Below are 22,112 nucleotides of genomic sequence, written 5' to 3' on the forward strand. Positions count from 1 at the left end.
TTATAAATGAAGAAAAAATACTGAAGTTACAGGAGAGGGATAACCCATGGGTCATGGTCCTACAGTGGGTGGAGGGACTTGATTCATCACACAGACAGCAGCTTTGTAGAGGACTAGGGGCATATTTTCTTGTGAGATTTGAGGAAAAAGAGGTAAGGAATGGTGCTGATACAGTTGATTCTACAAGTGGAGGGGAATTTCAGTAAATCATAAATGATAGCCTGTTTTTCTTTCCCTTCTGACAAAATCATCTGCTGACTAGGGTAGTAAATGTTTGAAATAGAGAATGTGAGAGAACCAAGGGGCAAGTAATAGAAGTGTGAAGCAGTATTTGGGACTTTGCTGATTTGGGGGGAAATAAGGAAGTTTGAGCATATTGAAAAAGCTGGGGATAAGAATAGGAAGGAGGGCACTGAAAGGAAGGAAAGAGCTGTGGAAATCAGAAGTGAGGGGAGATGAAGACAAACTTGATTCCCAGATAATTTTGTCTAGGGCTACATTTATTGAAATGAGTGCAGACAAGCTGTACCCAGGCTAGTGGGTGAATCTTTTCACTAAGTCTTAATGTAACTACACCATTAATGCAATTTTATCAAACCAAAGCATATGAAGGAAATTCTGTTAAAGCAGAAAACTGTCATTACAGAAAAGGACTTGTAAAAACTTTCTGCAGTATTTGAAACAATATTTTTATGTAACCTTTTAAATATTTATGAGAGACACAAATTACCATATTTCTAGTTCATTTTGTTACCAGTGTTCTCAAAACATTGTATCCAGCTCCTTAACTGCTAGAACTGAAGGGCTGGCAAGGATATCCAGTTGTGTCTAGTGTTTATGCTTGCCATAAGGAAAATTGCAATGAGAAAAAGACTAAAATAGTACCAGGATTCAGTTGTCATTTTATCTATTTAGAATGTTATTTCACCACTTTGAACATATTGCGTGTTCCTCAAGTTTCTTACAACCAGAAAGTCTTCCAAATAAGAAATGTGAGGTTAAAGCCTAAAATAATCTCTTCATTTTGGATAGGATATAGCTGCTCTCACCGAGGTAGGACTTCTTTGGGCTTTCTAAATTTCTAAAACTTTTAAAATAATTAGTAAGGCTATTCTATGCAGGGTTTCCATCTGGACATATAGAGTGAAGTTTTCTAATATTGTAGATTATGTTTGACATTCCATACATGGACTTCCTATGTGGGGAGACTGTGTTCCCCTGTCTTCTTAACCTGAGCATGCCTGCCCAGGAGACCTAGTTGAGTGGCATTATACCTTGGAGAAGAGAATGTTTCCTTCTTCTTTTTCACTGTTAGTAATATATATTGTGCTTATTTTTAATGCAGTGCCTTGTACTTTTATGTAATGTTTTGCTCAGTGCTTTAAAGGCTGATATAAGAAGAAGTGAACAAAAGCCTGAGAGTGTTGAGTGAGATAAGAATATTTGAAATTGATAGCTAATTCTAGTAGCTTATAAAATATTTTTACATTGAGAGATCTGTGTCATTTTAGTATAACAGTACTATAATCTGAATTGTATTTGATTACAAATCAGTGATTTTTGAGCCCCAGTTCCTAGTTGGTGTGGAATTAGTGGTATATGAATTAAGGAAAATGATTTGGGTTAAAACTAGATAAACATGCCAGTAAATAGAAGAAGCAGTTTTATGATGAATTAAATAAGATTGATTAAAAAGTTTCCTTTTGTTAAAGTTATATCTGTACACTTATGAATGCAGAGAAAATACATAGCTTTTGAAAATTAAAAATATTCTTTATAGGTTTTTTAAATATTGATTTTAAATGTTATATTTTAATGGAATGTTTTACTAACATACATTTCATATCATAATATATACAAAGAAGAATTTAATGAAGCATATCATCCAAAGATGACTTGGTGTTTCCAGGCTTTTTTGCCTTCAAAGAAAAAGTCCTATTTGTTTTTAACTCTGCAAGAAAAAAAAAAAAAAAAAAACTCTGCAAGAACAGTTGTAATTCTGATCTTTCTGTGTTCAAATCGGTTACTGTTTATACACAAGAGGCATATTTTTTGGTAGGTTTTCATATTAAAATTGTTAATGCATGTACAGATCAAAGACTGTCTTGCTCTTTATCTCTATTTCTTGATGGCTAGAGGCTACTACTTTGAACTTTTTAGCTGATTCTTTTGTCACTGAGCTCCATATCATTTATGGTATGCTTATGTGGCTGATTTCTTGATTGTTCAGTTTTAACTGTTACGGAAGATGAGGATTTAGCTCTTTTTTCCACTCTACCCCCTACTTTCTCTCTCTCTATATATATACACACACTTCTGATCCCTCAATTCTCCCAACATAATTATATTAATATTTTTATTAAATCAGTATTTATTAATTGACCCATTAGTAAATTGTAGTTACCTTTTCCATTCCTATGTTTTTATTTTCTTGGAGTTAATAATTGTTTGCTGAGTTTTCCATATATACTGCTTATCAATAATTCAACCCCCCAAATCTCTGCTAGTTTTTTAATTCACCTTTCAGTATGTTTATCCAAGTTTATCAACTTGATTTTCTTGAAGAGGTTGCTCCTGGGACCTTCTCACTGTCCAGGATAGACTCCTTATTCTCCATACCTGATACACACTTGTCACCATCTTCCTGAGAGTCACTTTTGCCTTTCTCATGGATTGCGTCTTCTAGTTCTTTTATCTCATATCTTTCCCTTTTCTATTTTGCCCCTTTGTTACATGCTCAGAGGGCAGCATGTCTTTTTTTTTAATCTTTCTAAGAAAAAGTGTTTGTGGTAGAGTAGTTTTATGAAACCTTATAAACAAGTCTGAAAATTAATTTTAACTGTCCTCACGATTGATAGTTTGGCAGGGTAAAGAATTTTAGGGTGGAAATGTTTTTAGATGCATCATTTCATCATCTTTTATTTTTAGATGTCATCATTGAAAAGTTCAAAAGGAGTTTGATTCCTAATTCTTGACATGTGATTGTGGTTTTTTTCCTTTGTCTCTAGTGTTCTGAAATTTCACAATGATGTGTCTTAGTATACCTCTGTTTTCATCTGTTTCACTGCGTGCTGTATGCCCCATTTAGTCTAGCAACTTACCGCTTTCAGTTCTGGAAAATATTAAGTGTTTCATTAATGTTTTTCTCCCTTCTGTTTTGTATATTCTTCTTCTTAAATAATTCCTCATATTTAGATGCCTGCTATTAGTCCTCTGACTTTTTTCTCTTCTATCTTTCTACCTCTAAACTTTTCTACTTTTTTTGGTATTTCCCCAAATTTATCTCCCATGATTTATATTGCATTTTTATTTCTACTTTTGCATTTTTATTTTAGAAGCTCTTTTGTTTCCCCTGGATGTTCCTCTCCTACAGCAGTCTTGTTCTAGTTTGATGAATACAATGTTTTCATATTTCTCTGAGGATTTTAATGATTGTTTCCTTCAGCCTTGAATAGTTTTATTACTACAAGTAGATTTTACCTGTTTGTTTATTCTGGTCTCTGTCACTCAGCATCTGAGATCTCAAGGTTAATATCAGTAGCTCATTCTTTTTTCTTTTCTTTTTAATAAGCATGACTTTTAATGCATTTAACATTTATGTACCCTTAGGAACATAAAGAATCAGGTTTGTTTTTTTCCTTTCCTTAAAAAAATTTTAACCAAAAAAAAAAAAAGTACCCAGTTAAAAACAAGTAAGAGTAGAAAGAGATATATAATGAGAAGTCAAATTTTCTACTTCAGATCTGTTTCCCACGTCAACCACTATTAGTATTTTCTTATATATTCTTACATAAATATAAGCACACAAAAGCATATATAAATATGTAAGTGTGTGTATTACTCCTTCCCCACCTTCTTTTCTTAAACAAATGGGAGCCCAGTATACTCACTTTTTTTTTTAACTGTACATGTTTCATTTCTGTAAACATGAATACAGCCCATTCTTTCCACAGGTATATATATTATAACTGAGCATACATACTATGAGTATATATATTATGACTTATTTAACCAGATTATTTCTAGTCTTTTGCTTTTATAAACAATGTGGCATTGAAAATCCTTGAAGATACATACTTTTTAATTTATGTAGAAGCTGCCCCATTGTGTACCCCCAACTCCGTTACCAGAGTTTTTGACCTCTGCATTTCTCTTTGGTTAACATTAGTATCTCACTGTTATTTTGATTAGCCATCCTCTATTTAGTTCCACTGATCTTCCCATTTCTACCTGAATGAGTACTACCCTGTTTTGATTAACACAGCCTTAAAATACATTTTAATGTCTGATAGGTTCAGTCTCCTTATATTTCTCTATAAAAGGATCATCTAAAAAATATTTTTAGGACTTCCCTGGTGGCACAGTGGTTAAGAATCCCCCTGCCAATGCAGGTGACACGGGTTCGAGCCCTGCTCCGGGAAGATCCCACATGCCGCGGAGCAGCTAAGCCCGTGTGCCACAACCACTGAGCCCACGCTCTAGAGCCTGTGAGCCATAACTACTGAGCCTGCATGCCACAACTACTGAAGCCCACATGCCTAGAGCCCGTGCTCTGCAACAAGAGAAGCCACAGCAATGAGAAGCCTGTGCACCACCACAAAGAGTAGCCCCCGCTGCCTGCAACTAGAGAAAGCCCATGCGCAGCAACGAAGACCCAATGTGGCTGAAAATAAATAATATAAATAAAAAATAAAATAAAAAAATTTTAGGACATTTCAGATTGCCTTAATGACAGACTGACCAGCACAATATAGTTATGCTCTCAGTATATAAATCCATCACAGACCTTGGAGATATTGCGGGTTTGGTTCCAGATCATCACAATAAAGCAAATATCACAAGGTGAGCCACATGGATTTTTTGGTTTCCCAGTGCATATAAAAGTTACGTTTATACTATACTGTAGTCTAGTAAGTGTGCAATGGCATTATGCCTACATATCTTAATAAGGAAATACTTTATTGCTAAAACATGCTAACCATCATCTGAGCCTTGAGCAAGGTGTAATTTTCTTGCTGGTGGAGAGTCTTGCCTCGATGTTGCTGGCTGCTGACTGATCATGGTGGCCGTGGCAGTTTCTTAAAATAAGACAGCCACGAAGTTTGCCTCATTGATGGACTCTGCCTTTCATGAACCATTTCTCTGTAGCATGCAGTGCATTTGACAGCAGTTTACCCACAGTAGAAGTGCTTTCACAATGGAAGTCAGTCCTCTCAATCCCTGCCGCTGCTTTATCAACCAAGTTTATATAATATTTTAAATCCTTTGTTGTCATTTCAACAGCCTTCATAGAATCTTCACCGGGAGCAGATTCCATCTTAAGAAACCACTTTCTTTGCTCATCCTTAAGGAGCAACTCCTCATCCATTAAAATTTTATATTTGTAACAGATAATGAAAAAGTTTGAAATTTTGCAGTTACCAAAATGCAACACAAAGACACAAAGTGCAGTAGCTCATTCTTAACAGTAGAGAACTAAAACCATGGAACTCTGTTGGCATGTATGGGCTTCACTGTAGCCATTCTGTGACTGGATTGTTTGGGGGTAATGCCTGATCTTGATGTCTACGTCTTTCCGCTTAGGCTGGTCATATCCTCTAGAGAAGACTCTTCATATCTGCCTGGAGGGTAAAGATGTGAAGGGTAAAGGCTTTTGATAGTCAAGAGGGAGAAACAGGTGGAAGGTTTGTCTCATCATTCAATAATCCCGTTTTCCATATGATTTCATTGTCCTTTGTCCAGTGACACTTCTTACCTTACTCTCTCCAGATCAACCCCTAGTTTTCAGTCCTCCATGGGTGAAGGTGAGGGGCAGCAAGTACCCTGCAAGGAGGGTGGGGTTGAATTATTGATAAGTAGTATATATGAAAAACTAAGCAAATAAATATTAACTTCAAGAAAATAAAAATACAGGAGTGGAGAAAGGTAACTTCGGTTTACTAAGGGATCAGCTCATGAACACTGACCTAATGTTATCTGAGTCTCCTCATTGTAGTTCCCCTCACTTTGTGTACCTTGGGCTGCTAATTCCTCAGTCTTTGGAAGATTTTGTTTTGTAAATGCAATGATTTTCTGCTTTTCCTGTAGCTTGTTTAGAGTTTGACCTCTTGGGTCTGCTAAATCAGTTAATCCTTTATCCCTATGTTTTACAGCTTCCAAAGTCAATTTATCTCTAATTCTCCACATCTTTGTGCCTTTAAAAGTAAAATAAAATTACACACACACATCTTTGTTACATTTTAGAGAGATTTTAGGTGAGAGCAAAAATAGATGAATTCAGTTTATTTTAACCTGGAAATACTGATATTTGTCCTCTTGAATAAAAATATTTGTTCATTTTACTTTTATTTTTGTATTTAATATTGTTTCAAGCTTGGCACTTAAATTTGTCAAATCCAAATATGCCAAAATGTTGGAGCCTGTCAGAAGGGTTTCTGCTTTCTAACCATGTTTATTTTTAATTTTTAATTATACCTTGGGTAAAAGGGTCTGTGTTGAAGAACACCCTTCAGCTTTCCCTTCCGAAAGAAGATTGTTTGCTCTAAGAGACACTACAGCTATCCATGCTTTGCTTCAATTTGAATTTTTCTTTAGACCTCTTCATTGTTAACACAAGAAATTAACAAGAGTTGGTTCCTTTGGGTACTGGTGCTATTTCAAACTCAAAGTAATCCCCAGGGGACTTTGTATTTTACTTTGGTATGTGTCAGTTGTTGATTATACAAACTTTTATCCCCAATCAGAGCTGAAAGCTAGGTAATATAAAGGAAAAATAATTCAGAGCGTTAGTTAAACACTTATTAAACATTTGTTGAGTACCTATTATATACAAGGCTCTCTACTGGGAGCTATAATGGAAGAGAAAGCTCTTGTTCTTGGAGAGGTTATCACGTAACAAGGAGAAACAGGGAACAAATGAAATAATGAATGCTGGAAGACCATTCTTTCTGCTTGTTTAACCAGATGTTAGTATTTAAAAATAATTAGGAAAATAGGAAAATTAATTATGAATGTATGTATTCCCTTTGGATCTTGACTTCGTTTTTTAGACATTATAATCTTTTTTTGGAATTATGTAATGTGGAGTGACATAATTAAAATCTGTACCTGTTATCACTCTTCCTTCAGCATTTCTTGAATTCTTGATAATTGTTTTTAACCCTAAAAGATTACTTTAAGCAAAGAATATGAGAGAAAAAAGGTCGGTAATTTGCAAAAAAAGGAAATGTTTTATATTTAATATATTTTTTTTCTTCAGATTTCAATACATACATTTGATTCCATGACTGTTTTATCTTTCACAGTTCAGGGAGAAAGAGAGAATAAAATAGAGTGGTGAGAGAAGTATCTTAACCCACTGTTGGTCTGTAGCATCCAGCATCCCTGACTTCAAAGAGTTTCTAATGACCATTTCTGACTGTTAACCTGGAGTTTTATTTCAGTCATCTGTTGTTCTTGCAGGCATTTATTTTAGTCATCTGCTGCTCGTGAGCATGTTAGTACTGGCAACTCATTTTCTTCCATCTTCCTGAACTTTGCAACTGCTTCCAAGTTTCACAAGGATATTTCTGATTCCATTACTGTGTCCAAACACTTGGCATGGCAGTAGAAATGATGAGAGATGGCTGGTGTTGACCAGTAGAAATGTGTGGCTACTATTTCAGGGCTAAAATCATAATAAAGTCATACTGCAAAGTGGCAAGACTGGGACTAGGAACTGCGTTTTCTCATGCCCAGTGTTCTCTCCAGTGACCAAACTGAATTGTTTCATGAGTTTTCTTCATATCTGCCACTTGTTGAAATGCAAGCCCTCAGTGACAGAACTCATGTCATCATACCCCTGTGCTTTTGGCCAGTCCCTTGCAAAATGTTCTGATTTGTTGTTCTGATTTGTTATCCTTTCAGTCACTTGGACATTTCCCTTCTTTCTGTTTAGGGAAAATATTGAGAGTGATTTGTAGAGGGATCATATATGGGAAATAATCTGTGATTACAGCTGGGAAAGATGAGCATGGTTTGGGGCCAATCATTTACATTTATTATATGTAAATATGATGTACATATTTTTTTAAACTATTGACTTACCGCTGGTCAGTGTCTTAAATTTTGGGGCCTCATCTTTAAGATGTATAAGAGGGTATAATACTTATACTCTCCAGCTTATGGCAATTTTTTGAGACTGAAATGGGATAGAAAATGTAGGAAAATGTAATAACAGTGGTATGCAGGCTTGATTCAATGATGGAGGAGTTGTAAAGAGTAAGGGATTTAAGACTTTTATACTGACACCACTTGATGGCTTTGATTAAATTAGCGTGTGTGGGTGTGTTATATGAGCAGAAAAGCCTAAAAGAGCTTTTACAAAAGGGGCTCCTTAAAGCAGCAATAGTAAGAAATTCTTCCTTAGTCACTTAGTACAAATAGAAAAGATGGTCTATTTTGTCATTTTACAGTTGTGAGAGTAATACAGTATTATAAAAGAGAAGAAGCCTGATAAATATTTATCAAGAATCAATATAGAAAATCTTAGTCATCTCATACCAAATACCCTGGAGCTACATGCAGAAATTACAGTTTTCATTGTGTGTGTGCATGGCTAACAGTGGAAGGTAAGTTGTTTTCATTTATTCCCCCAGTGGCTTGGAGGCTTTGTTTTGAAATTTATAAAGGTCGTGATTAAGGTAAAAATGGGAAAAAATATCTGATTTGTAGAATGAACATGTAAAAAATTAAGAGCAACTGTCAGTGAGTTTCATTCATTGTAATGCTTAACTCTAGGCATTAAAATAGTCTCATCACTTAAAGTGCTCTTGTTAAAATTATGAAAAGGTATTATTTAATGTGACATGGACTGAAATGGCTTACTAGAAAAGAAATCCATGATAAAAAGTACAAACTAATACATAAGGCATGAGGTATTTAAGGGATGAAGTGTTCTATATAAGGAGATTATCTTTGGAGAGACAAATCCATGACTTGAGAAATGAGGCTAAGCATTTTTACCTAATAAAATCTTGTATATAAGGCTACTTAATTTTATTAGGTAAGGTGGTTTCCTTTAATCCTTATAAGTCTGTACAGAAACCTCTAGGAACCTTCATGATATTGACTCTCCAGATATACAGTTCATAGTTTGAGCAGCTCATTTGTTCATTCATTGTTTTGTTACACAGGTATGCATAAATATATTAATTTGGTAACAATTTTAAGATATTACCAGGTAGAGCCAAGAGCCCTTTTAACTAAGCCTTCTTTCAATCTCTGCTCCTTCCCCAGGGGTAATACCTGTTATACTTTGCTTTATATCTTTCCAGATCAATTCCTGTATATTTGCATATTTGTACTTGTGGAAAAGATAAAGTTTTGTGTGCTTCATTTCTCTCAATATGGCACAATACTATCTTTATGACACTTGCTGTTTTCCACAGACAAACGTGTTTTGGAGGGTTTTACATGTGAGTGCATATAAAATCACGTTCTTTTAACGGTTGCAGATTATTCATAGGATGGGGATTTAGGCATCCCCCTGATGAGGAACATTGAGGCTATTTCTGTTTTTCCCATGTTTTCCAGTAACATCACAATGAGCATCCTAAAAAAGTGCCTCATTAGAAGCAATATTACCAATTATCATGACGATCTTTCACTTGATAATAAGTTGTGATGATGAAGGTTTAGTAGAGTTAAAACTTTGATTTTTCTTTTTAATTAGAAACATTACTTGAATTCTGGTAATGGTGGCATGAAGCGGCTGGCAGTTCCCCTCTGCAGAAAGTAAATAGAAAACCGGACAGAATTGTCAAAAACATCCATTTAGGGGTATTGGAAATTGACCAAAGGTAGTTAAAAAAACTTGATCTTGCACAACTGTTAGGGCTTGGGGTGAGAACAGTGTGAGTCTGTGGCCTTCCGGCCCGGGCCCTTCCCAGATACCTCCTCAGGCGTGCCCTGCTGTCCCCACCCTCCTCAGCTGATGAAAACTGAAGCTTTACCAGCTTGGGACTAGCTGAGAAACCCAGCAGCTTTGCTGCCAAAGAGGTGGCCGTGGGGAAGTAACTTGATTCAGGGAAGGGAGGAGTGAGAGGGGACACAAAAACCTGTGGCTTTGCAAGTACAGAGTGGTGGGTCCGGATGGAAAGAGAGGGAGAAAACCTGCTGCCTTGCTAGCTCAACGCTGTGGACCTGGTTTAGGGTGAGCAGTGGACCAGAAGAAATTTAATAGAGAAATCCCAGAAATGAGAGAACCATAGAAGGGCTGAGGTAAGTTCTCCATACAGCTCTGGTTGACTGGAAGCTACATATGTGAAGGGGAGACCCAAGAGAGGGGAGACCCAAAAAGTTCAACCCAAAGGAGACTAGAGAACTGGCTGCAGTGTTGAATGCATTCCCCAGTCTATACACAAATCAACTGGCAGAGGCTGGACATCTTACAGGCTTGAGATGTTTGAGCACAACCATTGCCCAGGTCATTGGCTAACCATTAAGCTATACAGACACAGGCACACCCACTAGGAAGCCAGGCTAAAATATAAAAGTAAGAATTAAAAAACTGAACAGAGACGTCCCAACTGCATACAATGTAGGGAAACTGATTCTTCAGTTCAAGTCCAGATGAATTACTAAAAAAGCCCCAGCATCTCTGAAAAATAAAATAAATTAAATTACCATAATATATTAAAGGTTCAGTTTTCAAACAGAAACTGCTGGACGTGGAAAAAGAAAAAATAAAACCTAGGAAAACGTGACACAATCACGAGAGTCAGTGGAAACTGACTGTGAGTGGGCTTGATGTAGGATTTAACAGAGACTTTGAATTGGCTGTTTTTAATATGTTCAAAGAATTAAAGGACAGTATATTAGCAACACTTAACAGAGAGTCCCAATAGAGAAACAAATTAGAAAAGAAGAATGAAATAGAAATTTAAGATTTCAAAAGTACAATAATTGAAATGAATAGGATAAGATTTATTTATCCAATAAATCTGTTATTGGATAGTCTCAATAACAGATTTGAGATGTCAGAGAAAACTTGAAGATCAATGAAAAGTACTCCAAAGAAGAGAGAGAGAAAAAAAATACTGTGAAAAGTGGACAGAGCCTCAGAGACCTGTGGGACAATGTCAGACATTTCAACATAGATGTAATGAGAGCTCCAGACAGAAAGGAAGGAGAGAAGGGACAGAAAATATTTGAAGAAATAATGGCACCCCCCCCAGATTTGGTGGAAAATAGTAAAAAGGGTTCCAGTAAGATGGAGTAAGCACACAATACCCCGTCTCTTCCACTGAATGCAGCCATAAACTGGACAGCATACAGGAGTAGCTATTTGCAGACTCTGAAAAGTCAATAGTATCAGCCGGGTTAGAGAAGACAACCAGAAATTTAAGTACCATTGAATCAACGGTGAGTTTACTGTTCTTTTGTTTTGTTTTGCTTTGTTATCCCTGGACCTAACCCCAAACCCTAGAGCATCAGAATGCACAGCTAGAACTCCAAAAACTTGCTGGTTCTGGTTTAAAGAGCAAGATGCTCAACAGGAGTGCAGAGATCAATCAGTCTCTCTCTTCCCTCTTCCTCTTCCTCCCTCTTCCCCCCTCTTCCCCCCTCTTCCCCCCTCTTCCCCCCTCTTCCCCCCTCTTCCCCCCTCTTCCCCCCCTTCCCCCCCTTCCCCCCTCTCCCTCTCTCCCTCTCTCCCTCTCTCCCTCTCTCCCTCTCTCCCTCTCTCCCTCTCTCCCTCTCTCCCTCTCTCTCTCTCTCTCTCTCTCTCTCTCTCCCCTTCTCTCCCCCCCCAGCCCCCAGGAAGTCCTTTGGCAGCATTGTTGAAGCAGCTACAACAGCTAAGGGGAGCATAACTAAAACTCCAAAACAAGAAACCTTCCTCTTCAATTGGAGGATTGTAGTTCCTGTCAGGTTTTTTTTTTGTGGGTTTTTTTTTTTTCCCCCTCTGTTCTCTGGCTGCCTGAACCAGGTCATGAGCCCATTTATAGCAAGTACACTGCAGAATGGGTTAACTTATGCCCCAGATTTCTGGAAGATCAGTAAAGAACATCCCAGAGAACCCAAAATGCCAGGCAGATTGCAGAGGAGCTTTGGCAAGAGACTTCTTAAAGTTGTTATGCACTCCTAGGCTCATCCTTGAGAGGTGCATATGTGGATCTGACCCTAAAGAACACATACAGATGTTTAGTACTGAAATACCAAAAGACCACCAACTAAGTCCCAGACTGGCTAGTGAGTGGTACATATATGGGACTGATCAAATAACACTGCGGAAATTTTGAAGTTTACTGGTTTCTTATAAAGTTAAATATACACTTACCATGTGATCTAGCAATCCCATTCCTAGGTATTTACCTAAGAGAAATGAAAACAAGTTCACAAATAAGGGTGCAGATAAGCATGGACAGCTAAACTAAAATGGCACTGGTACCTTAGAGGGTCAGAATTTAGCTGAGTCAATTGCTTGCTGAAACAAAAATATCAACTCTCTCCCTAAGATTTCAACAAGACAGTCTTTATTTATTTATTTATTTGGATGCGTTGGGTCTTCATTGCTGTGCGCGGGCTTTCTCTAGTTGCGGTGAGCGGGGGCTACTCTTAGTTGTGGTGCATGGGCTTCTCATTGTGGTGGCTTCCCTTGTCGCGGAGCACGGGCTCCAGGCTCGCAGGCTTCAGTTGTTGTGCCCCACAGGCTCTAGAGCGCAGGCTCAGTAGTTGTGGCACACGGGCTTAGTTGCTCCATGGTATGTGGGATCTTCCTGGACCAGGGCTTGAACCCATGTCCGCTGCATTGGCAGACGGATTCTTAACCACTACGCCACGAGAGAAGTCCAGCAGAGTCTTATATTATTAAAAATGTACAACATACAGTCCCAAATTCCTTGGCATATGGAGAACCTGGGAAGCCTTAACTCAGATGGGCAAAGATAATCATGAGACACCAATACTGAGATGACAGAGATGTGGGAATCATCTGAGAAAGATTTAAAGCAGGTTTTATAAATATGCTACAACAATTAAGGGTGAGCTATCTTGAAATGAATGGAAATATAGAATGTCTCAGTAAAGAAGTAGGAAAAAGAAAAACCAAATGGGAAATTTGGAACTGAAAAACATGATACCAGAAAACCTACTGGACAAGCACAAAAGCAGGATGGAGATGACAGTCCATGAACTTCAAAGGAGATCAGTAGAAATTTATCCAAATTGAAAAACAAAGAAAAAAATAGTTGAAAAAAAAAGATAATGAGAAGAGCTCGAGGGACCTATGGGATGATACCAGGTCTAACGTTATGTTTCATGAGACACTGAGAAGGAAAAAAGAAAGAATATGTACAGAAACAAGTGTTTGAAGAAGTAGTGGCTGAAAACTTCCCAAATTTAGTGCAAGACATTAATTTGTAGACTCAAGAGGTTCATTGAACCTTAAGAGGCATAAGCCCAGTGAAATCATGCCCAGAAACAACATAATGGAATTGCTGAAAACAAGACAAAGAAAAAAATACAGAAGGCAAAAAACAGAAAACCAGTAATAGAGTAACTATTTGAATGAATGTGGATGTCTCATCAGAGACCATAGAGGCCAGAAGGAAGTGAAACAATATTTTAAACATACCAGGGGTGGGTGTAAATCCAGTGAAACTATTCTCCAAGAACCTGCTGCTTTTTTTTTTTTTTGAGAGGACTTCTCTCTGAAAGCATTTCACGTAATAGAAAATTGTTTCTAAGTAAGAGTGCCAGGAAGTTACACTAGCTGCTTTTGCAAGGCATTTACTTAGTTCATAGTAGGAAGATTGATAAGTTCATTTAAAATGGTAGTTCACTTTCCTTTCTGAATTAAACTTGTCATCAGAGGATGACAGTACAAAGTGGGTCAGTTAACATTAAATTAGAGGGAAAACCCAACTATGTTCATTTAAAAAAACCATTGTTTTTAAGGTGGGAAAATTATAATAAATTGCTGTTTTCAAGATTCATTTTTCACTGACAATTTAAATAACAGTAATCACGATGAGAGATGGTTGAAGAGACTGAATTGCAGAGTGTTAGGTAAAGCAGAATATTTAGCATTTATATGTTTTTAGTAGATCAGTCATTTAAATTTATTGTATAACCTCATGAGTTATATCAATCTCATTTCTTTTTTTACAGATAAGGAAATAAGTATGTAGTTAAATTTTTTTTCAATGCTATAATGGAGAAAAAGATTAAAATTCAGAATTTAGCTCTGTTTTAATCACTTTTTGCTGCACATGTTCTCAGCATTTATATTGATATGTCTTTATGAGGCTATTCATTATTATTATAACAAATAATGAAATGAGGACCTCTTAATGGAGATGTAATTGATACAACCTGTTTATAAAGGACGGTTTGACACTATCTGACAATTGAAAAATCACATATCCTTTGATCTAGCAATTCTACTCTTAGTATTTACTTACTAATGATGTGTATGTAACTATGTATGTGTGTATAATTATAGGTGTTGATTGTAACACTGATTATAACTGCAAAAAATGGAAGCAACCTGTATATCTTTCAATAGAGGACAGACTAAATAAATGTTGATGCATCCATATAGTGAAGTGCTAGATATAATGAAAAGAATGAACTCCAGTATGGAAAGATTGCTAAGATATTTTATTAATAAAACAATCATTCATGTAAATAAAAAAGAATATATTCAAATGCAGGGATAAATTTTGCTGGGACGGCTAGAAACAAAATCTCTTTGGAGAAAATCAATTTTTATATTTTAAAATATTTCAATATAATTAAACTGCTTTTCACCATGCATGTGTGTATATACACACATATACACATTTGTATATATATACATGTGTAAATATATATTGAGTTTTTAAAAACAGCATATGTAAAGTTTTTTAACTCATTTTTCATCAAAACTTTGACATTGTTGCTCCATTATCTTCTGGTATTAAATATTACCAGTAATAAGTGGCATGGAAGTCTGATTATTGTTACTTTTACAAACTCTTTTCTTTCTGGAAATATTCATCTCCCCCTTTTTAATCCTCAACATTTTGAAATTTCACTTAGGTGTCCAGATCTGGGTCTTTTGCATTCATTCTGAAGTTTTGTTTGTCATTTAAATTCAGAGACATTTTCTACTATTATTTCTTCAACTATTTCATTCCCATCCTTGTCTCTGATCTTGTCCTATGAAACTCCTGATGTGCACTGTTGGATTTGATTATGTATTTTAAGTGTCTCATATTTTTCATCTTCTCCTCTTTGTTCTGCATTTGGGAGTTTACCTTGACTTGATTTTCCAGATTAACAGTTTCAGCATTGTCATTCTGTCATTTAGTCTGCTGTTTGATTTTTTTTTAAATTTGACAATATTGTTTTTAACTGCCAGTAACTTTTTTCTTCTTTTCTGGTTGCTCCATTATCTGCCTCTTAGCAGCCTGTTCCTTTATGAATGCAGTAGCCTCTCTCATATCTTTGAGAATGCTAATAAAAATTAAAAATTTAAGTTCTATTCTCAGCATCATCTGTTTCCCCTGTAGTTTAGTTTGTTCAACTTTGTCCCTTGTCACTGATGTTTTCTTCAGATGTCTGGCAGTCAGTAACGGTTGGTTTATGTTTATATGAAGGACTAGGTTGCTTAATCCAGAATATACCTCTGTTGAGGACTTCCTCTGTAGTTGTATAGGCTGTCCCCCCACCCCCCAGCCCTCTGTCTGGAATGGCGGGCTTCTCCTTCAGATATCTAGGCAGAGAACTAGTGAGCAAGTTGGGAACCCTCAAATAGCTAAATTAAGAAGGAGGAGGAATTTACCCTGGCATTGGAACATATTGGTACAAGGCTGTAAGTTGGAAGAACAGAAGGGGAGAAGGCAGGGCCACCCCTAGGAGTGTTAGGCAGTGTGGTGAGGGGAATTTTTTGGTTATCAGAAAACCTGAGGAACACTGTAGGCATTTGGTGGAGAACAATCCTCTGCAAAAAGGATTATGCCAATAGTCTCCTGTTTGAGAAATACTGCTTTAGAGCATTCACTGTGGGATAGTCTCCCTTCCCCCTCCCCTCCTCATCTAGTGTCTGTTGTGAAGAACCAGATGCACCTCAGCCTCTCTGCTCTTTGTTTAGGCCTCACATACATGTAAGGAACCCTTCCCATGCAAGACATGTGCCCACTGTCTCTGGAAAGAACTCTGTGGTACTTAGGCCAAAAAGTGTGCCCTTGTGTATGGGGTTCCTTAATTGCTATGAGTGGCTGCCCATCCACTCACTGTGCCTGCCCTTTTCTTTTGTTGGCTCCAGGCTTAGATTTTCTCTAGGAATGCTTTGGGAAATAGAGCTCCATGTTTTGTTTCAAGGTTTTAAACATTGATCATAAATTTAAGATTTTCAGTAGGGTGAACTGTTTGGTTCTTTGCACTGGGATGCCTTCCACTGGGTGTCTCCCATTTTATCATCCCACCACTCCCATCAAAGAACCAGTTAACCTTTTACTCCTTTCCAGTATTCACTCAGTGTTAATAATGCACTAGAAGGTATTGTTGCAGGAGTTGCCACGTATTACTTAGTTGCAACAACCCTGTAAGAATAGGTAACTATTGCCGTTCCCCATTTAACAGATGAAAGAAACTGAATTGGAGAGGTTAAGTCATATACTCAGGTTTTCAGGACGAGTTAAGTGGTAGTGTCCAGGCCTTTAACCACTATGCTATATCACTTAATTCTCTGATTCCTTCATAGTGTTCTTATCATCATGCTTTATTCATTTGTTTACACATTTTGGTCTACTCTGCTAGATGTAGTTTTTGGAGGAAAGATAGTGTGTCTCTGTTTTCTTCAGCACCAACCATCATGCCTGGCCTATAAGCACTCGGCTAATGTTGAGTAAGTTAGCTGAGCACATTTAAAGTTTAACTTTCTTCTTTGATTCAATATAACTAAACTAGAATTTCGAGATACTATTTTGAGAACTAAGGTATTGACTGCATATTGTCATTTTATAGAAAACAAGTGTTTTTATTGACCTAACGATTTAGATGAACTCTTGCTGTCAAATCAGTTACACGAGTCATGTGTCAAAATTTTATCATAAAGAAACCTAACTTGATCCAAATTTTTTTTAAATTTTTATTTTATATTGAAGCATAGTTGATTAACAGTATTGTGTTAATTTCAGGCGTACAGCAAAGTGATTCAGTTATACATATACATATATCTATTCTTTGTCAAATTCTTTTCCCATTTAGGTTATTAGAGAATATTGAGCAGAGTTCCCTGTGCTATTCAGTAGGTCCTTGTTGGTTATTTTAAATATAATAGTGTGTACATGTCAATCCTAAACTCCCAATCTCACCCTTCTGCCCTGGTAACCATAAATGTGTTCTCTAAGTCTATGAGTCTATTTGTTTTGTAAATAAATTCACTTGTATCATTTTTTTAAGATTTCACATATAAGCGATATCATATGATATTTGTCTTTCTCTGTCTGACTTACTTCACTTAGTAAAATAATCTCCATGTCCATCCACGTTGCTGCAAATGGCATTATTTCATTCTTTTTAGTGGCTGAGTAATATTCCATTGTATATGTGTACCACATCTTCTTTATCCATTCATTTGTCAGTGGACAGTTAGATTGCTTCTTTGTCTTGGCTATTGTAAACAGTGCTGCGATAAACACTGGGGTGCATGTATCCTTCCAAAACATGTTTTTCTCTGCATATATGCCCAGGAGTGGGATTGCTGGATCATATGGTAGTTCTATTTTTAGTTTTTTAAAGAATCTTCATACTATTCTCCATAGCAGCTGTACCAATTCACATTCCCACCAACAGTGCAAGAGGATTCCCTTTTCTCCACACCCTCTCCAGCATTTATTGTTTGTAGACTTTTTGATGATGGCCAGTGTGACTGATGTGAGGTGATAACCTCATTGTAGTTTTGATTTGCATTTCTCTGATAGTTAGTGCTGTTGAGCATCTTTTCATGTGCCTGTTGGCCATCTGTATGTCATCTTTGGAGAAATGTCTATTTAGGTCTTCTGCCCATCTTTTGATTGGGTTGTTTGCTTTTTTGATATAGAGCTGTATGAGCTGTTTGTAAAATTTGAAGACTTATCCCTTGTCGGTAGCATTGTTGGCAAATATTTTCTCCCATTCTGAGGGTGGTCTATTTGTCTTGTTTATAGTTTCCTTCGCTGTGTAAAAGCTTAATTAGGTCCCATTTGTTTATTTTTGTTTTTATTTCCATTACTTTAAGAGACAGCTCACAAAAGATACTGCTGTGATTTACGTCGAAGAGTATTTTGCCTATGTTTTTTCTCTAAGAGGGTTATAGTATCCAGTCTTACATTTAGGTCTTTAATCCATTTTGAGTTTATTTTTGTGTATGGTGTTAAAGAATGTTCTAATTTCTTTTTTTTTTTTTTTGCGGTACACGGGCCTCTCACTGTTGTGGCCTCTCCCGTTGCGGAGCACAGGCTCCGGACGCGCAGGCTCAGTGGCCATGGCTCACGGGCCCAGCCACTCTGCGGCATGTGGGATCTTCCCGGACCGGGGCACGAACCCGTGTCCCCTGCATCGGCAGGTGGACTCTCAACCACTGCGCCACCAGGGAAGCCCTAATTTCATTTTTTTACATGTAGCTGTCATGTTTTCCCAGCACCATTTATTGAAGAGACTGTCCTCTGTTGTATAGTCTTGCCTCCTTTATCGTAGGTTAATTGACCATAGGTGCATGGGTTTATTTCTGGGCTTTCTATCCAATTCCATTGATCTATATTTCTGTTTTTGTGCCAGTACCATACTGTCTTGATTACTGTAGCTTTGTGGTATAGTCTGACATTAGGGAGCCTAATTCCTCAAACTCCGTTTTTCTTACTCAAGATTGCTTTGGCTGTGCGGGGACTTTTGTGTCTCCATACAAATTAAAAAATTTTTTGTTCTAGTTCTGTGAAAAATGCCATTGGTAATTTGATAGGTGTTGCATTGAATCTGTAGATTGCCTTGGGTAATATGGTTATTTGGACAATATTGATTCTTCCAATCCAAGAACATAGTATCTCTTTCCATCTGTTTGTGTCATCTTTGATTACATCAGTGTCTTATAGTTTTCAGAGTATAGGTCTTCTGCCTCCTTAGGTCAGTTTACTCCTAGGTATTTTATTCTTTTTGATGTGATGGTAAATGGGAGTGTTTCTTTAATTTCTCTTTCTCATCTTTTGATGTTAGTGCATAGAAATGTAAGAGATTTCTGTGTGTTAATTTTGTATTCTGCCACTTTACTGAATTCATTGATGAGCTCTAGTAGTTTTCTGGTACCGTCTTTAGGATTTTCTACGTATAATATCATGTCATCTGCACACTGATGGTTTTACTTCTTCTTTTCCAATTTGGATTCCTTTTATTTTCCTTCTCTGATTGCTCTGGCTAGGACTTCCAAAACAATGTTGAATAAAAGTGGTGAGAGTGGACATCCTTGTGTTATTCCTGACCTTAGAGGAAATGCTTTCAGCTCTTCACCATTGAGTATGATGGTAGCTGTAGGTTTATTATATATGGCCTTTATTATGTTTAGGTAAGTTCTCTCTATGCCCACTTTCTAGAGAGTTTTTATCATAAATGGGTGTTGAATTTTGTCAAAAGCTTTTTCTACATCTATTGAGATGATCGATGGTTTTTATTCTTTAATTTGTTAACGTGGTGTATCACACTGATTGATTTGTGGATACTGAAAAATCCTTGTATCCCTAGGATAAATCCCACTTGATCATGGTGTATGATCCTTTTAATCTATTGTTGGATTCTATTTGCTAGTATTTTGTTGAGGATTTTTGCACCTATGTTCATCAGTGACATTGGCCTGTAATTTTCTTTTTTTGTGGTATCTTTGTCTGGTTTTGGTATTAGGGTGATGGTGGCCTCATAGAATGAGTTTAGGAGTATTCCTTCCTCTGCAATATTTTGGAATAGTTTTGGAAGGATAGGTGGTAACTCTTCTTCTCTAAATATTTGATATAATTTGCCTATGAAGCCATCTGGTCCTGGACTTTTGTTTGTTGGGAGTTTTTTAATCACAGTTTCAATTTCAGTTCTTGTGATTGGTCTGTTCATATTTTCTATTTCTTCCTGGTTCAGTATTGGGAGATTGCACCCTTCTAAGAATTTGTCCATTTCTTCCAGGTTGTCCATTTTATTGGCATATAGTTGCTTGTAGTAGTCTCTTATGATCCTTTGTATTTCTGTGGTGTCTGTTGTAACTTCTTTTTTTTCATTTCTAATTTTATCAATTTGAGCCCTCTCCCTTTTTTTTTTTTTTTGATGAGTCTGGCTAAAGGTTTATCAATTTTGTTTATCTTTTCAAAGAACCAGCTTTCATTTTCACTGATCTTTTCTATTGTTCTTGTCTCTATTTCACTTATTTCTGCTCTGATCTTTATGATTTCTTTCCTTCTACTACCTTTGGTTTTGTTTGTTCTTTTTTCTCTAGTTGCTTGAGGTATAAGGTTAGGTTGTTTATGTGTGATTTTTCTTGTTTCCTGAGGTAAGGTTGTATTGCTATTAAGTTCCCTCTCAGAGCTGGTTTTGTCGCATCCCATAGGTTTTTGGATCATTGTGCTTTTGTTTTCATTTGTCTCCAGGTATTTTTTAATTTTTCTCTTTGATTTCTTCAGTGATCTAATAGTTGTTTAGTAGCATATTGTTTAGCCTCCACGTGTTTGTGTGTTTTACAGTTTTTTTCTTGTAGTTGATTTCTAATCTTACAGTATTTTGTTGGGAAAAGATGCTTGATCTGATTTCAATTTTCTTAAATTTACTGAGGCTTGCTTTGTGGCCCAGCATATGATCAATCCTGGAGAATGTTCCATGTGCACTTGAGAAGAAGGTGTATACTGCTGATTTTGGATGGAATGCTCTATAAATATCAATTAAGTCCATCTGGTCTAATGTGTCATTTAAGGCCTGTGTTTCCTTATTGATCTTCTGTCTGGATGATCTGTCCATTGATGAAAGTGGGGTGTTAAAGTCCCCCAGTGTTACTGTGTTACTGTCGATTTCTACCTTTATGGCTGTTAGCATTTGCCTTATATATTGAGGTGCTCCTATGTTGGGTGCATATATATTTACAATTGTTATATCTTCTTCTTGGACTGATCCGTTGATCATTATGTAGCATCCTTCCTTGTCTCTTGTAACATTCTTTATTTTAAAGTCTATTTTGTGTGATATGAGTATTGCTACTCCAGCTTTCTTTTGATTTCCATTTGTATGGATTACCTTTCTCCAACCCCTCGCTTTCAGTCTGTATGTGTCCCTAGATCTGAAGTGGGTCTCTTGTAGACAGCCTGTATATGGGTCTTGTTTTTGTATCCATTCCATCAGTCTATGTCTTTTGGTTGGAGCATTTAATTCATTTACATTTAAGGTAATTATCGATGTGTATGTTCCTATTTCCATTTTCTTAATTGTTTTGGATTTGTTTTTGTAGGTCTTTTTTCTTCCCTTTCTCTTTTGTTCTCTTGTGATTTGATGACTAACTTTAGTGTTGTGTTTGGATTCCTTTTTTGTGTGTGTGTATCCATTGTAGATTTTTGGTTTGTGGTTACCATGATGTATTGGTATAGCAGTCTATATATAAAAAAGATTCTTTTAAGTTGCTGGTCTTTTAATTTCAAATGCATTTCCAGTAGCCTGCATTTGTGCTCTCCTCTTCTCACAATTACTGGTTTTGATAACATATTTGTGTTCAGATGTTTTCCTACCTTTACTTGATGTTGCCTTTACTGGTGAGCTTTTCCATTTAATTTTATTGTTTCTAGTAGTGGCCTTTTCTGATTAGATAAGTTCCTTTAGCATTTGTTGCAAAGCTGGTTTGTTGGTGCTGAATTCTCTTAGCTTTTACTTGTCTGTAAAGCTTTTGATTTCTCCATCAAAACTGAATGAGAGCCTTGCTGTGTGGAGTATTCTTCATTATAGCTTCTTTCCTTGCATCACTTTAATATATTGTGCCTTGTTCTTTTGGTCTGCAGAGTTCCTGCTGAGAAATCAACTGATAACCTTATGGGAGTTCCCTTGTATGTTACTTGTTGCCTTTCCCTTATTGCTTTTAATATTTTCTCTCTGTT

The 22,112-nt window shown here is 36.6% G+C and overlaps 1 protein-coding gene across 9 annotated transcripts in view; it reads left to right on the plus strand.

Annotated features, from left to right (window-relative positions):
- PALS2 (protein associated with LIN7 2, MAGUK p55 family member) overlaps positions 1 to 22,112 on the plus strand; it is a 108,700-nt gene that overhangs the window by 23,771 nt on the left and 62,817 nt on the right. The window contains exon 1 of one of the 9 annotated variants that reach the window (XM_081244311.1): positions 8,454 to 8,609. The exons of the other annotated variants lie outside the window; for them this stretch is intronic. The gene's annotated coding sequence lies outside the window, so the exon portion shown is untranslated. Of the gene's footprint in view, positions 1 to 8,453; positions 8,610 to 22,112 lie in introns of those variants that run through there. 9 annotated transcript variants of the gene reach the window in all.

The sequence above is a fragment of the Mesoplodon bidens genome (genome assembly GCF_964165515.1).
Source record: "Mesoplodon bidens genome assembly, chromosome: 9".
Taxonomy (NCBI): domain Eukaryota; kingdom Metazoa; phylum Chordata; class Mammalia; order Artiodactyla; family Ziphiidae; genus Mesoplodon; species Mesoplodon bidens.